Source organism: Triturus cristatus, chromosome 11 (assembly GCF_964204655.1).
Source record: "Triturus cristatus chromosome 11, aTriCri1.1, whole genome shotgun sequence".
NCBI classification, from domain to species: domain Eukaryota; kingdom Metazoa; phylum Chordata; class Amphibia; order Caudata; family Salamandridae; genus Triturus; species Triturus cristatus.
Genome location: NC_140594.1, coordinates 1,064,988,580 through 1,065,003,245, shown reverse-complemented (window position 1 = coordinate 1,065,003,245; position 14,666 = coordinate 1,064,988,580). Strand labels below are relative to the sequence as shown.

The following is a 14,666-nucleotide window of genomic DNA, read 5'->3' as shown; positions in this document are numbered from 1 at the left end:
CGCTGCTCATTCGGCGAGATTTATTGTCAACGAGGAGTTTGAGAAAAGGGCTTGAAGCCCCGCCCCTTATTTCCATTGGATGGCGTCACCATTTATGGTGAACGGTGGGCTGCCATTGGAAATTAGCTGTTTGGGCTGCCTCCCTTTCGCTTTTTGGACCGGCCCACCCAGACTGGCTCGTCTGCTTTGCTTCTGTCACAAATGAATTTCTTATCTTTACAAGGCGTCACGTGTACTGCATGCTCCGGGCTTCCTGCAACCACGCTGCCTTCACGCCTGGAGCACGCGCCAGTCGGCTCTCTCATTGGTTAGCGACCTCCGACTTTACACGCTATCGTGCGTCACATTCTGCAAATCCTTGTCATAGATATATTAAAAAGGGGCAAAGCAGAGTATGGAGCTGCTGTCGTATACGTGTGTGTGTGTGTTTGGGGTAAATGTGTCTTTAATTGTATACCTGGGTGCGTTTGTGTGTGTCAGGAGTTGTTGGTGTGGGTTTCTATTTGTATGTCTGCGTGCGTCGGCTGGCGTCTGTGGGGGTCGGTAGGTGCGGATGAGGGGCGTTCAGCAGTTCTTCAGAATTGTGATAATCATCCTCAAGTGCAGAGTCTGCTAACCCTCCTGTGATTTTAGGGGCCTGGGCAGAGCTCAATGCATCGCACTGAGGGAGCTTTACAAGATACTTCTCTGTTTCCTGTTCTTCCAATGACGCAGTCAGTTGAGTTGGCGTCAGAGGGGCCTCTTTGTCTTCGTTGAACCCTATCTCCAGCTCTTTTATTAGAACTGGATGTTTTACTCGTCTCAGCAGCTCTCCAGAATTGTGATAATCATCCTCAAGTGCAGCGTCTGCTAACCCTCCTGTGATTTTGGTGGCCTGGGCAGAGCTCAATGCATCGCACTGAGGGACCGTTACAAGATACTTCTCTGTTTCCTGTTCTTCCAATGATGCAGTCAGTTGAGTTGGCGTCAGAGGGGCCTCTTTGTCTTCGTTGTACCCTATACCCGGCTCTTTTATTAGAACTGGATGTTTTACTCGTCTCAGCAGCTCTTCAGAATTGTGATAATCATCCCCAAGTGCAGAGTCTGCTAACCCTCCTGTGATTTCGGTGGCCTGGGCAGAGCTCAATGCATCGCACTGAGGGAGCTTTACAAGATACTTCTCTGTTTCCTGTTCTTCCAATGATACAGTCAGTTGAGTTGGCGTCAGAGGGGCCTCTTTGTCTTCGTTGTACCCTATCTCCGGCTCCTTTATTAGAACTGGATGTTTTACTCGTCTCAGCAGCTCTCCAGAATTGTGATAATCATCCTCAAGTGCAGAGTCTGCTAACCCTCCTGTGATTTCGGTGGCCTGGGCAGAGCTCAATGCATCGCACTGAGGGAGCTTTACAAGATACTTCTCTGTTTTCTGTTCTTCCAATGATGCAGTCAGTTGAGTTGGCGTCAGAGGGGCCTCTTTGTCTTCGTTGTACCCTATCTCCGGCTCTTTTATTAGAACTGGATGTTTTACTCGTCTCAGCAGCTCTTCAGAATTGTGATAATCATCCTCAAGTGCAGCGTCTGCTAACCCTCCTGTGATTTCGGTGGCCTGGGCAGAGCTCAATGCATCGCACTGAGGAACTTTACAAGATACTTCTCTGTTTCCTGTTCTTCCAATGACGCAGTCAGTTGAGTTCGCGTCAGAGGGGCCTCTTTGTCTTCGTTGCACCCCATCTCCAGCTCTTTTATTAGAGCTGGATGTGCAACTCGTCTCAGCAGTTCTTCAGAATTGTGACCATCTCGAGGAACTTCTTCCTTTTCTGATACAGTGCAGTTTTCAGCAGAGATAATGGGTAGGACGACAGAATTCTGCAGCACCACACTGACAGGAGGAGGCGTGTGATTGACCAGTTCCAGCTTCCGTCTACAGGAGTTCCTCATTGCACCTTTCACTGCTTCTTCAATTAGATTGTTCCACCTGTTTATCTCCAGAGAAGTGAGTGCCACAAGCTCGTAGATCTGAGGTCAAAGCTCGGATGTGGAAATGATGAAAAGGACTCGCTCATCTGTAGCCACGGCACGGACAAGCACAGAGTTCAATTTTATAACAGGGCTGACAGTCAGTTTAGTAGCGGATGAACCAAGAGCTGTTTTACTGCAGCACTTGAGAGTAAGTTTTTCACCCTGTTTCTGCAGCAGCACTAAAAGATCCTACAGTAGCAGCACATGCACATCTAAAGATGGAGATACAATGTAGACACAGAGACAAAACAAAAAAATATGGAACGCTCACAAATTTGCGTGTCATCCTTGCGCAGGGGCCATGCTAATCTTCTCTGTATTGTTAAGATTACGGCTTTCATGTTTAAAATTGCGTGTTACTTATGTAATACTATCTGATATCATGTAATACAAAGAATACACTGTAAAAGGTTTCTATGAAATTACAAGAGTTGAACCGAATGGGGGTCTTGGGTTAATGCTGATCACTTAACTTATTGCTTCGAGGGGGTTTTGGCTTTTCGTTTTTAGGTCTCGCCTAGCGTTGCAGCGCATGCGCTGCGCACTCGGCGAGATTTTTTGTCAACGTGGAGTTTCAGAAAAGGGCTTGAAGCCCCGCCCCTTATTTCCATTGGCTGGCGTCACCATTTATGGTGAAAGGTGGGCTGCCATTGGAAATTAGCTGTTTGAGCTACCTCCCTTTCGCTTTTTGGACCGGCCCACCCAGACTGGCTCGTCTGCTTTCCTTCTGTCACAAATGAATTTCTTATCTTTACAAGGCGTCACGTGTACTGCATGCTCCGGGCTTCCTGCAACCACGCTGCCTTCAAGCCTGGAGCACGCGCCAGTCGGATCTCTCATTGGTTAGCGACCTCCGACTTTACACGCTATCGTGTGTCACATTCTGCAAATCCTTGTCATAGATATATTTAAAAGGGGCAAAGCAGAGTACGGAGCTGCTGTCGTATACGTGTGTGTGTGTGTGTTTGGGGTAAATGTGTCTTTAATTGTATACCTGGGTGCGTTTGTGTGTGTCAGGAGTTGTTGGTGTGGGTTTCTATTTGTGTGTCTGCGTGCGTCGGCTGGCGTCTGTGGGGGTCGGTAGGTGCGGATGAAGGGCGCTCAGCAGTTCTTCAGAATTGTGATAATCATCCTCAAGTGCAGAGTCTGCTAACCCTCCTGTGATTTCGGTGGCCTGGGCAGAGCTCAATGCATCGCACTGAGGGACCGTTACAAGATACTTCTCTGTTTCCTGTTCTTCCAATGATGCAGTCAGTTGAGTTGGCGTCAGAGGGGCCTCTTTGTCTTCGTTGTACCCTATCTCCGGCTCCTTTATTAGAACTGGATGTTTTACTCGTCTCAGCAGCTCTCCAGAATTGTGATAATCATCCTCAAGTGCAGAGTCTGCTAACCCTCCTGTGATTTCGGTGGGCTGGGCAGAGCTCAATGCATCGCACAGAGGGAGCTTTACACAATACTTCTCTGTTTTCTGTTCTTCCAATGATGCAGTCAGTTGAGTTGGCGTCAGAGGGGCCTCTTTGTCTTCGTTGTAGCCTATCTCCGGCTCTTTTATTAGAACTGGATGTTTTACTCGTCTCAGCAGCTCTTCAGAATTTTGATAATCATCCTCAAGTGCAGCATCTGCTAACCCTCCTGTGATTTCGGTGGCCTGGGCAGAGCTCAATGCATCGCACTGAGGAACTTTAGAAGATACTTCTCTGTTTCCTGTTCTTTCAATGACGCAGTCAGTTGAGTTCGCGTCAGAGGGGTCTCTTTGTCTTCGTTGTACCCTATCTCCAGCTCTTTTATTAGAACTGGATGTTTTACTCGTCTCAGCAGTTCTTCAGAATTGTGATAATCATCCTCAAGTGCAGAGTCTGCTAACCCTCCTGTGATTTTAGGGGCCTGGGCAGAGCTCAATGCATCGCACTGAGGAACTTTACAAGATACTTCTCTGTTTCCTGTTCTTCCAATGACGCAGTCAGTTGAGTTCGCGTCAGAGGGGTCTCTTTGTCTTCGTTGTACCCTATCTCCAGCTCTTTTATTAGAACTGGATGTTTTACTCGTCTCAGCAGCTCTTCAGAATTGTGATAATCATCCTCAAGTGCAGAGTCTGCTAACCCTCCTGTGATTTCGGTGGCCTGGGCAGAGCTCAATGCATCGCACTGAGGAACTTTACAAGATACTTCTCTGTTTCCTGTTCTTCCAATGATGCAGTCAGTTGAGTTGGCGTCAGAGGGGCCTCTTTGTCTTCGTTGCACCCTATCTCCAGCTCTTTTATTAGAACTGGATGTGCAACTCGTCTCAGCAGTTCTTCAGAATTGTGATCATCTCGAGGAACTTCTTCCTTTTCTGATACAGTGCAGTTTTCAGCAGAGACAATGGGTAGGACGACAGAATTCTGCAGCACCACACTGACAGGAGGAGGCGTGTGATTGACCAGTTCCAGCTTCCGTCTACAGGAGTTCCTCATTGCACCTTTCACTGCTTCTTCAATTAGATTGTTCCACCTGTTTATCTCCAGAGAAGTGAGTGCCACAAGCTCGTAGATCTGAGGTCCAAGCTCGGATGTGGAAATGATGAAAAGGACTCGCTCATCTGTAGCCACGGCACGGACAAGCACAGAGTTCAGTTTTATAACAGGGCTGACAGTCAGTTTAGTAGCGGATGAACCAAGAGCTGTTTTACTGCAGCACTTGAGAGTAAGTTTTTCACCCTGTTTCTGCAGCAGCACTAAAAGATCCTCCAGTAGCAGCACATGCACATCTAAAGATGGAGATACAATGTAGACACAGAGACAAAACAAAAAAATATGGAACGCTCACAAATTTGCGTGTCATCCTTGCGCAGGGGCCATGCTAATCTTCTCTGTATTGTTAAGATTAGGGCTTTCATGTTTAAAATTGCGTATTACTTATGTAATACCATCTGATATCATGTAATACAAAGAATACACTGTAAAAGGTTTCTATGAAATTACAAGAGTTGAACCGAATGGGGGTCTTGGGTTAATGCTGATCACTTAACTTATTGCTTCAAGGGGGCTTTGGCTTTTCGTTTTTAGGTCTCGCCTAGCGTTGCAGCGCATGCACTGCTCACTCGGCGAGATTTATTGTCAACGAGGAGTTTGAGAAAAGAGCTTGAAGCCCCGCCCCTTATTTCCATTGGCTGGCGTCACCATTTATGGTGAACGGTGGGCTGCCATTGGAAATTAGCTGTTTGGGCTGCCTCCCTTTCGCTTTTTGGACCGGCCCACCCAGACTGGCTCGTCTGCTTTGCTTCTGTCACAAATGAATTTCTTATCTTTACAAGGTGTCACGTGTACTGCATGCTCCGGGCTTCCTGCAACCACGCTGCCTTCACGCCTGGAGCACGCGCCAGTCGGCTCTCTCATTGGTGCGCGACCTCCGACTTTACACGCTATCGTGTGTCACATTCTGCAAATCCTTGTCATAGATATATTAAAAAGGGGCAAAGCAGAGTACGGAGCTGCTGTCGTCTACGTGTGTGTGTGTGTTTGGGGTAAATGTGTCTTTAATTGTATACCTGGGTGCGTTTGTGTGTGTCAGGAGTTGTTGGTGTGGGTTTCTATTTGTATGTCTGCGTGCGTCGGCTGGCGTCTGTGGGGGTCGGTAGGTGCGGATGAGGGTTGTTCAGCAGTTCTTCAGAATTGTGATAATCATCCTCAAGTGCAGAGTCTGCTAACCCTCCTGTGATTTTAGGGGCCTGGGCAGAGCTCAATGCATCGCACTGAGGGAGCTTTACAAGATACTTCTCTGTTTCCTGTTCTTCCAATGACGCAGTCAGTTGAGTTGGCGTCAGAGGGGCCTCTTTGTCTTCGTTGAACCCTATCTCCAGCTCTTTTATTCGAACTGGATGTTTTACTCGTCTCAGCAGCTCTCCAGAATTGTGATAATCATCCTCAAGTGCAGCGTCTGCTAACCCTCCTGTGATTTTGGTGGCCTGGGCAGAGCTCAATGCATCGCACTGAGGGACCGTTACAAGATACTTCTCTGTTTCCTGTTCTTCCAATGATACAGTCAGTTGAGTTGGCGTCAGAGGGGCCTCTTTGTCTTCGTTGTACCCTATCTCCGGCTCCTTTATTAGAACTGGATGTTTTACTCGTCTCAGCAGCTCTCCAGAATTGTGATAATCATCCTCAAGTGCAGAGTCTGCTAACCCTCCTGTGATTTCGGTGGCCTGGGCAGAGCTCAATGCATCGCACTGAGGGAGCTTTACAAGATACTTCTCTGTTTTCTGTTCTTCCAATGATGCAGTCAGTTGAGTTGGCGTCAGAGGGGCCTCTTTGTCTTCGTTGTACCCTATCTCCGGCTCTTTTATTAGAACTGGATGTTTTACTCGTCTCAGCAGCTCTTCAGAATTGTGATAATCATCCTCAAGTGCAGCGTCTGCTAACCCTCCTGTGATTTCGGTGGCCTGGGCAGAGCTCAATGCATCGCACTGAGGAACTTTACAAGATACTTCTCTGTTTCCTGTTCTTCCAATGACGCAGTCAGTTGAGTTCGCGTCATAGGGGTCTCTTTGTCTTCGTTGTACCCTATCTCCGGCTCTTTTATTAGAACTGGATGTTTTACTCGTCTCAGCAGTTCTACAGAATTGTGATAATCATCCTCAAGTGCAGCGTCTGCTAACCCACCTGTGATTTCGGTGGCCTGGGCAGAGCTCAATGCATCACACTGAGGGAGCGTTACAAGATACTTCTCTGTTTCCTGTTCTTTCAATGATACAGTCAGTTTGAGTTGGCGTCAGAGGGGCCTCTTTGTCTTCGTTGCACCCTATCTCCAGCTCTTTTATTAGAACTGGATGTTTTACTCGTCTCAGCAGCTCTTCAGAATTGTGATAATCATCCTCAAGTGCAGAGTCTGCTAACCCTCCTGTGATTTTGGTGGCCTGGGCAGAGCTCAATGCATCGCACTGAGGAACTTTACAAGATACTTCTCTGTTTCCTGTTCTTCCAATGATGCAGTCAGTTGAGTTGACTTCAGAGGGGCCTCTTTGTCTTCGTTGCACCCTATCTCCAGCTCTTTTATTAGAACTGGATGTGCAACTCGTCTCAGCAGTTCTTCAGAATTGTGATCATCTCGAGGAACTTCTTCCTTTTCTGATACAGTGCAGTTTTCAGCAGAGATAATGGGTAGGACGACAGAATTCTGCAGCACCACACTGACAGGAGGAGGCGTGTGATTGACCAGTTCCAGCTTCCGTCTACAGGAGTTCCTCATTGCACCTTTCACTGCTTCTTCAATTAGATTGTTCCACCTGTTTATCTCCAGAGAAGTGAGTGCCACAAGCTCGTAGATCTGAGGTCCAAGCTCGGATGTGGAAATGATGAAAAGGACTCGCTCATCTGTAGCCACGGCACGGACAAGCACAGAGTTCAGTTTTATAACAGGGCTGACAGTCAGTTTAGTAGCGGATGAACCAAGAGCTGTTTTACTGCAGCACTTGAGAGTAAGTTTTTCACCCTGTTTCTGCAGCAGCACTAAAAGATCCTACAGTAGCAGCACATGCACATCTAAAGATGGAGATACAATGTAGACACAGAGACAAAACAAAAAAATATGGAACGCTCACAAATTTGCGTGTCATCCTTGCGCAGGGGCCATGCTAATCTTCTCTGTATTGTTAAGATTACGGCTTTCATGTTTAAAATTGCGTGTTACTTATGTAATACTATCTGATATCATGTAATACAAAGAATACACTGTAAAAGGTTTCTTTGAAATTACAAGAGTTGAACCGAATGGGGGTCTTGGGTTAATGCTGATCACTTAACTTATTGCTTCAAGAGGGCTTTGGCTTTTCGTTTTTAGGTCTCGCCTAGCGTTGCAGCGCATGCGCTGCACACTCGGCGAGATTTTTTCTCAACGTGGAGTTTCAGAAAAGGGCTTGAAGCCCCGCCCCTTATTTCCATTGGCTGGCGTCACCATTTATGGTGAAAGGTGGGCTGCCATTGGAAATTAGCTGTTTGAGCTACCTCCCTTTCGCTTTTTGGACCGGCCCACCCAGACTGGCTCGTCTGCTTTCCTTCTGTCACAAATGAATTTCTTATCTTTACAAGGCGTCACATGTACTGCATGCTCCGGGCTTCCTGCAACCACGCTGCCTTCAAGCCTGGAGCACGCGCCAGTCGGATCTCTCATTGGTTAGCGACCTCCGACTTTACACGCTATCGTGTGTCACATTCTGCAAATCCTTGTCATAGATATATTTAAAAGGGGCAAAGCAGAGTACGGAGCTGCTGTCGTATACGTGTGTGTGTGTGTGTTTGGGGTAAATGTGTCTTTAATTGTATACCTGGGTGCGTTTGTGTGTGTCAGGAGTTGTTGGTGTGGGTTTCTATTTGTGTGTCTGCGTGCGTCGGCTGGCGTCTGTGGGGGTCGGTAAGTGCGGATGAGGGGCGCTCAGCAGTTCTTCAGAATTGTGATAATCATCCTCAAGTGCAGAGTCTGCTAACCCTCCTGTGATTTTAGGGGCCTGGGCAGAGCTCAATGCATCGCACTGAGGGACCGTTACAAGATACTTCTCTGTTTCCTGTTCTTCCAATGACGCAGTCAGTTGAGTTGGCGTCAGAGGGGCCTCTTTGTCTTCGTTGAACCCTATCTCCAGCTCTTTTATTAGAACTGGATGTTTTACTCATCTCAGCAGCTCTCCAGAATTGTGATAATCATCCTCAAGTGCAGCGTCTGCTAACCCTCCTGTGATTTCGGTGGCCTGGGCAGAGCTCAATGCATCGCACTGAGGGACCGTTACAAGATACTTCTCTGTTTCCTGTTCTTCCAATGATGCAGTCAGTTGAGTTGGCGTCAGAGGGGCCTCTTTGTCTTCGTTGTACCCTATCTCCGGCTCCTTTATTAGAACTGGATGTTTTACTCGTCTCAGCAGCTCTCCAGAATTGTGATAATCATCCTCAAGTGCAGAGTCTGCTAACCCTCCTGTGATTTCGGTGGCCTGGGCAGAGCTCAATGCATCGCACTGAGGGAGCTTTACAAGATACTTCTCTGTTTTCTGTTCTTCCAATGATGCAGTCAGTTGAGTTGGCGTCAGAGGGGCCTCTTTGTCTTCGTTGTACCCTATCTCCGGCTCTTTTATCAGAACTGGATGTTTTACTCGTCTCAGCAGCTCTTCAGAATTGTGATAATCATCCTCAAGTGCAGCGTCTGCTAACCCTCCTGTGATTTCGGTGGCCTGGGCAGAGCTCAATGCATCGCACTGAGGAACTTTACAAGATACTTCTCTGTTTCCTGTTCTTCCAATGACGCAGTCAGTTGAGTTGGCGTCAGAGGGGCCTCTTTGTCTTCGTTGTACCCTATCTCCAGCTCTTTTATTAGAACTGGATGTTTTACTCGTCTCAGCAGCTCTTCAGAATTGTGATAATCATCCTCAAGTGCAGCGTCTGCTAACCCTCCTGTGATTTCGGTGGCCTGGGCAGAGCTCAATGCATCGCACTGAGGAACTTTACAAGATACTTCTCTGTTTCCTGTTCTTCCAATGACGCAGTCAGTTGAGTTCGCGTCAGAGGGGTCTCTTTGTCTTTGTTGTACCCTATCTCTAGCTCTTTTATTAGAACTGGATGTTTTACTCGTCTCAGCAGTTCTTCAGAATTGTGATAATCATCCTCAAGTGCAGAGTCTGCTAACCCCCCTGTGATTTTAGGGGCCTGGGCAGAGCTCAATGCATCGCACTGAGGAACTTTACAAGATACTTCTCTGTTTCCTGTTCTTCCAATGACGCAGTCAGTTGAGTTCGCGTCATAGGGGTCTCTTTGTCTTCGTTGTACCCTATCTCCGGCTCTTTTATTAGAACTGGATGTTTTACTCGTCTCAGCAGTTCTTCAGAATTGTGATAATCATCCTCAAGTGCAGCGTCTGCTAACCCTCCTGTGATTTCGGTGGCCTGGGCAGAGCTCAATGCATCGCACTGAGGAACTTTACAAGATACTTCTCTGTTTCCTGTTCTTCCAATGACGCAGTCAGTTGAGTTCGCGTCATAGGGGTCTCTTTGTCTTCGTTGTACCCTATCTCCAGCTCTTTTATTAGAACTGGATGTTTTACTCGTCTCAGCAGTTCTACAGAATTGTGATAATCATCCTCAAGTGCAGCGTCTGCTAACCCTCCTGTGATTTCGGTGGCCTGGGCAGAGCTCAATGCATCGCACTGAGGAACTTTACAAGATACTTCTCTCTTTACTGGTCTTCCAATGACGCAGTCAGTTGAGTTGGCGTCAGAGGGGCCTCTTTGTCTTCGTTGCACCCTAGCTCCAGCTCTTTTATTAGAACTGGATGTGCAACTCGTCTCAGCAGTTCTTCAGAATTGTGATCATCTCGAGGAACTTCTTCCTTTTCTGATACAGTGCAGTTTTCAGCAGAGATAATGGGTAGGACGACAGAATTCTGCAGCACCACACTGACAGGAGGAGGCGTGTGATTGACCAGTTCCAGCTTCCGTCTACAGGAGTTCCTCATTGCACCTTTCACTGCTTCTTCAATTAGATTGTTCCACCTGTTTATCTCCAGAGAAGTGAGTGCCACAAGCTCGTAGATCTGAGGTCCAAGCTCGGATGTGGAAATGATGAAAAGGACTCGCTCATCTGTAGCCACGGCACGGACAAGCACAGAGTTCAGTTTTATAACAGGACTGACAGTCAGTTTAGTAGCGGATGAACCAAGAGCTGTTTTACTGCAGCACTTGAGAGTAAGTTTTTCACCCTGTTTCTGCAGCAGCACTAAAAGATCCTCCAGTAGCAGCACATGCACATCTAAAGATGGAGATACAATGTGGACACAGAGACAAAACAAAAAAATATGGAACGCTCACAAATTTGCGTGTCATCCTTGCGCAGGGGCCATGCTAATCTTCTCTGTATTGTTAAGATTACGGCTTTCATGTTTAAAATTGCGTGTTACTTATGTAATACCATCTGATATCATGTAATACAAAGAATACACTGTAAAAGGTTTCTATGAAATTACAAGAGTTGAACCGAATGGGGGTCTTGGGTTAATGCTCTTTCTTTTTTCTGCCCTCCCTCCTCTTTCTCCCGATTTTTTTTTTCACGCACCATCCTCTCTGGCTCTGTCACTTTTCTGTACCCCCTCTCTCTCTTGCGTTCTCTCTCTCGCCCTTTGTCACGCATTAGCCCACCCCTCCCTCTTTCTTTTCCACCTCCTGCCTCGCTATTGTCTCTTCATTCCATTTCTCCGGCGCTCTTGTTTCGCTGCCAACTGCTTCATGGTGACGGAGCAGGTACACAACTGAGACACACACCGGGGATTTTCTTGTGTGGTCGTCTCCCTTCTGCCATCTCGCTCTCTGTCACACACCATCTGTACCTAGAATGCACTAATCTGTTGGTGACATGATTTCAACTTTCTGTGGACACCAATATGTTAAGAAAGGATTGTGGGCACCCTGATTAGTATTCTGCGTCATTTAACAGGCGACTAAAGGGATTGATTGTTATCCTCCTAATTACTAGACAGAGACGTTTTAAGGCATGGGCAAGTGGGCTCTGGCCCTGGGCCCCATCCTTTTAGAGGGGCCAACTGATAGATCCTGTTCTGTTCTCCACAAAGTCCTGCCCTGATAACCGTTATTCTTTTTTTTTTTACAACAAACTTTATTGTTTTGTACAGTACAAGGGTCAATCAAGAAAGGCGACTTCGTACTAATATGAAACAGATAACCGTTATTCTTAAACATAGATTATTTTAAATACCACTTTCTTTTAGTTTATTTTTTAATACAGGTAATGTGTGGGAGCCGTTTACAGACAATATACAGAGAAATGTTTTTTTTTTTAACACCATGCAACATCCATAAACAAGCATTTACAATGCAATAGGTCTCGCAATGACATTATTTTGAGCTATTGACATTGTAAATGGCAATGTCTTTTAAAAAATTAAAAGGCATTGTAATTTACAATACCAAAATGAACACCTATTGCATAGCGCAGTGTCCGTGAAGACAGCGCCGCGCTTATTAAAGTTTAAAAAAAATGACATTGCCTTTTATTTATGAAATGAAATGAAATGAAAATGCAATTTATAAAGCGCGAAACAATCACCCGAGGGTGTCAAGGCGCTTACTCTTTGGCTAGGAAATACACAAATCTCAATGATTATACAGCCGGGTCTTTAATGCCTTCCTGAACACCAACAGATTGTTCTCATGCTTTAAATAAGATGGAAGTGAATTCAACAGCCTGGCAGCACCTACCAGAAAACTTCTCCCTCCCCAGGAACATCTTTTTGTCTTGGGGACAACCAGATCATTGGACAAGGATGAGCGAAGATTTCGTGCTGGGATATAGCGTATCAGATTCTGTTTTAGGAAACCTGGTCCTATATCATGGATGGATTTAAAAACAATACAGAGGGCCTTAAACTCTATACGTTTCTTTATTGGCAACCAGTGGAGGTATTTCAATGCCGAAGAGATTGATTTATACTTCGGGATGTTCAATAGAAGCCTGGCCGCGGCATTTTGAACAACCTGAAGTTTGGCCAGACATTTTATACGAAGATTAATAAAGAGCCCATTACAATAATCGGCTCTCGAAAGAACAAGTGCTGAGACCACCAACTTACGAAGCTCTGCAGGAATGAAAGGGAGAACTTTATGCAGAATTCGTTATGTATGAAAGGAAGAGGAAGTAACCTGATTAACATGATGCTCAAAGGACAGTTTGGTGTCAAAAATAACTCCCAAATTCTTAACCTCAGTCACTGGTTTAGGAAGTGAACCCAGCTCTGGTGACCAAAAATTAGCATGAGCCCCAAACAGTAGAACCTCCGTCTTACTAGAGTTCAGCTTTAGGTAGTTGGATGCCATCCATTTCCCTACCTGCCGTAGGCAAGAATGGAAACGCTTCACAGTGTCGGTGGGAGCTCCAGACACTGAAACAATAATCTGCGTGTCATCCGCATAGGAGACAGCAGAGTACCCTAGAGATCTAATAAGTTTCGCCAGGGGTGCAACATAAACATTAAAAAGTGTGGGGTTCAAAGATGATCCCTGCGGAACACCGCAGGGTAGTGTAAAATTTGGTGACCTAAAATTATCTAAGGCCACAAACTGCTCTCTATCAGACAGAAATGACTTGAATAGCATAAGAGCCTTCCCTGTGACGCCGATCCCCCTCAAAACTTCCAAGAGTTTCTGATGGTTTACAGTGTCAAAAGCCGCCGAGAGGTCTAGCAGCACAAGTGCTGCATTGCCCCCCCGGTCGACAGTTTGCCTGATCATTTCCGAGGCTGTGATTAGGGCCGATTCTGTGCTATGATGTTTACGAAATCCAAATTGGGTGTCGTCAAGGAAATTGTTCTTATCAATATATTCTGATAGGCTGTTATTCATTACTTTCTCCGCTATTTTAGCCGGTAGTGGCAACCTAGAAATTGGACGATAGTTTTTCGGATCGGTAACGTCAAAATTAGATTTTTTTAAAAGAGGGAGCACAGAGGCCAGCTTCCAGCAAGTAGGGAAAATGCCAGATGAAAACATATTATTCAAAATAGGCATCAAACCAAAACATAAAATAAGGCATTGCCATTTACAATGCCAATAGCTCAAACTCGCGTAAATGCGAGACCTATTGCATTGCAAATGCTTGTTTTTTTTAACGGTTAGTATCTCTATAGCGGATAATATTCCACCAACAGATTCTTCCCCAACTCTATCGCTTTTCCTCCAGAAGCCAGAGAATGTTCCATTATCCCCCAACTCTAAATCAGGCCACAAACTAATGCTTTGAGTATTAAACATCAGTAGTGCCTGATAAAATGCATGAAAAAGTGGAAGACAATTCTTGCTCTCTCAAAAGTTGTTTCTTATGTTTAATGATCATTATATATTTACCTCACAAATATTTCTTATTCAGTTTCTAAGCACCCCATGCCAGATCCCACTTCCAAACAAACCACAAATTGTCACGTCTCCGAATGTGCACTGGCCAGTGAATTATTTGTAAATGCAAGCATAAATGTAGGAAGCACATCAGTTCACGTTAAGCAAGCTAGGTTTCTACGAGAAAGCAACAACGCGTTCTGTGTTATGCTTTTCAACAGCACAATGAGGAGTATACTTGTGCACAACTGCATTCATTTTGTGTAGAAACAATAATGATTTATTAAGATGCCCTATTGGGTCTTGTTCGCGCTATACAAAACTTTATTAATAAATAAATAAATAAAATAAACATCTAGAGGCATCAATGCTAAAGGATTCCAGTTGCCCCCCTCACTGAAAATGAAATATTAGAGTGAATCACTTCAGCTGAGTCTTGGCCTTGTTATGGGGTCACCAGTGTTGTGACTGAACGATATTCAAACTTTTTATTATGTTGTCATTAAAACAGAATTTAAAATGTGGGCCCAATAAGCAAAATATACATTTTAGTTTTTATCAACATTTCTGAAAATATAAAGCTTTATTTATTAGACAAATTCATTATATTTTGTAGCCACTGAAAAATTGCTACATTTAGCTATGCAAAATTGTTAAATTAAGCTATATTCTGCGATATAGACTTTAAATGAGGATATTCTCGCTGAACATTAAGATTTGGACATTTGTGAGTGAGACAAATACATGAGGAGTGAAAAGGAACATGTGAGATGAGGGAGAGGGAAGGGGTAGATCAAGGTCAAAAGTCAGAAGAGAGGA

The 14,666-nt window shown here is 45.4% G+C and overlaps 1 protein-coding gene and 4 pseudogenes across 2 annotated transcripts in view; all 5 read right to left on the bottom strand.

Annotated features, from left to right (window-relative positions):
• GNB4 (G protein subunit beta 4) overlaps window positions 1-14,666 on the bottom strand; it is a 684,865-nt gene that overhangs the window by 553,387 nt on the left and 116,812 nt on the right. The window lies entirely within an intron of this gene.
• Window positions 2,251-2,348, bottom strand: LOC146785995 (U6 spliceosomal RNA; annotated as a pseudogene).
• On the bottom strand, window positions 4,784-4,881 carry LOC146785994 (U6 spliceosomal RNA; annotated as a pseudogene).
• LOC146785993 (U6 spliceosomal RNA) lies at window positions 7,554-7,651 on the bottom strand (annotated as a pseudogene).
• Window positions 10,796-10,893, bottom strand: LOC146785992 (U6 spliceosomal RNA; annotated as a pseudogene).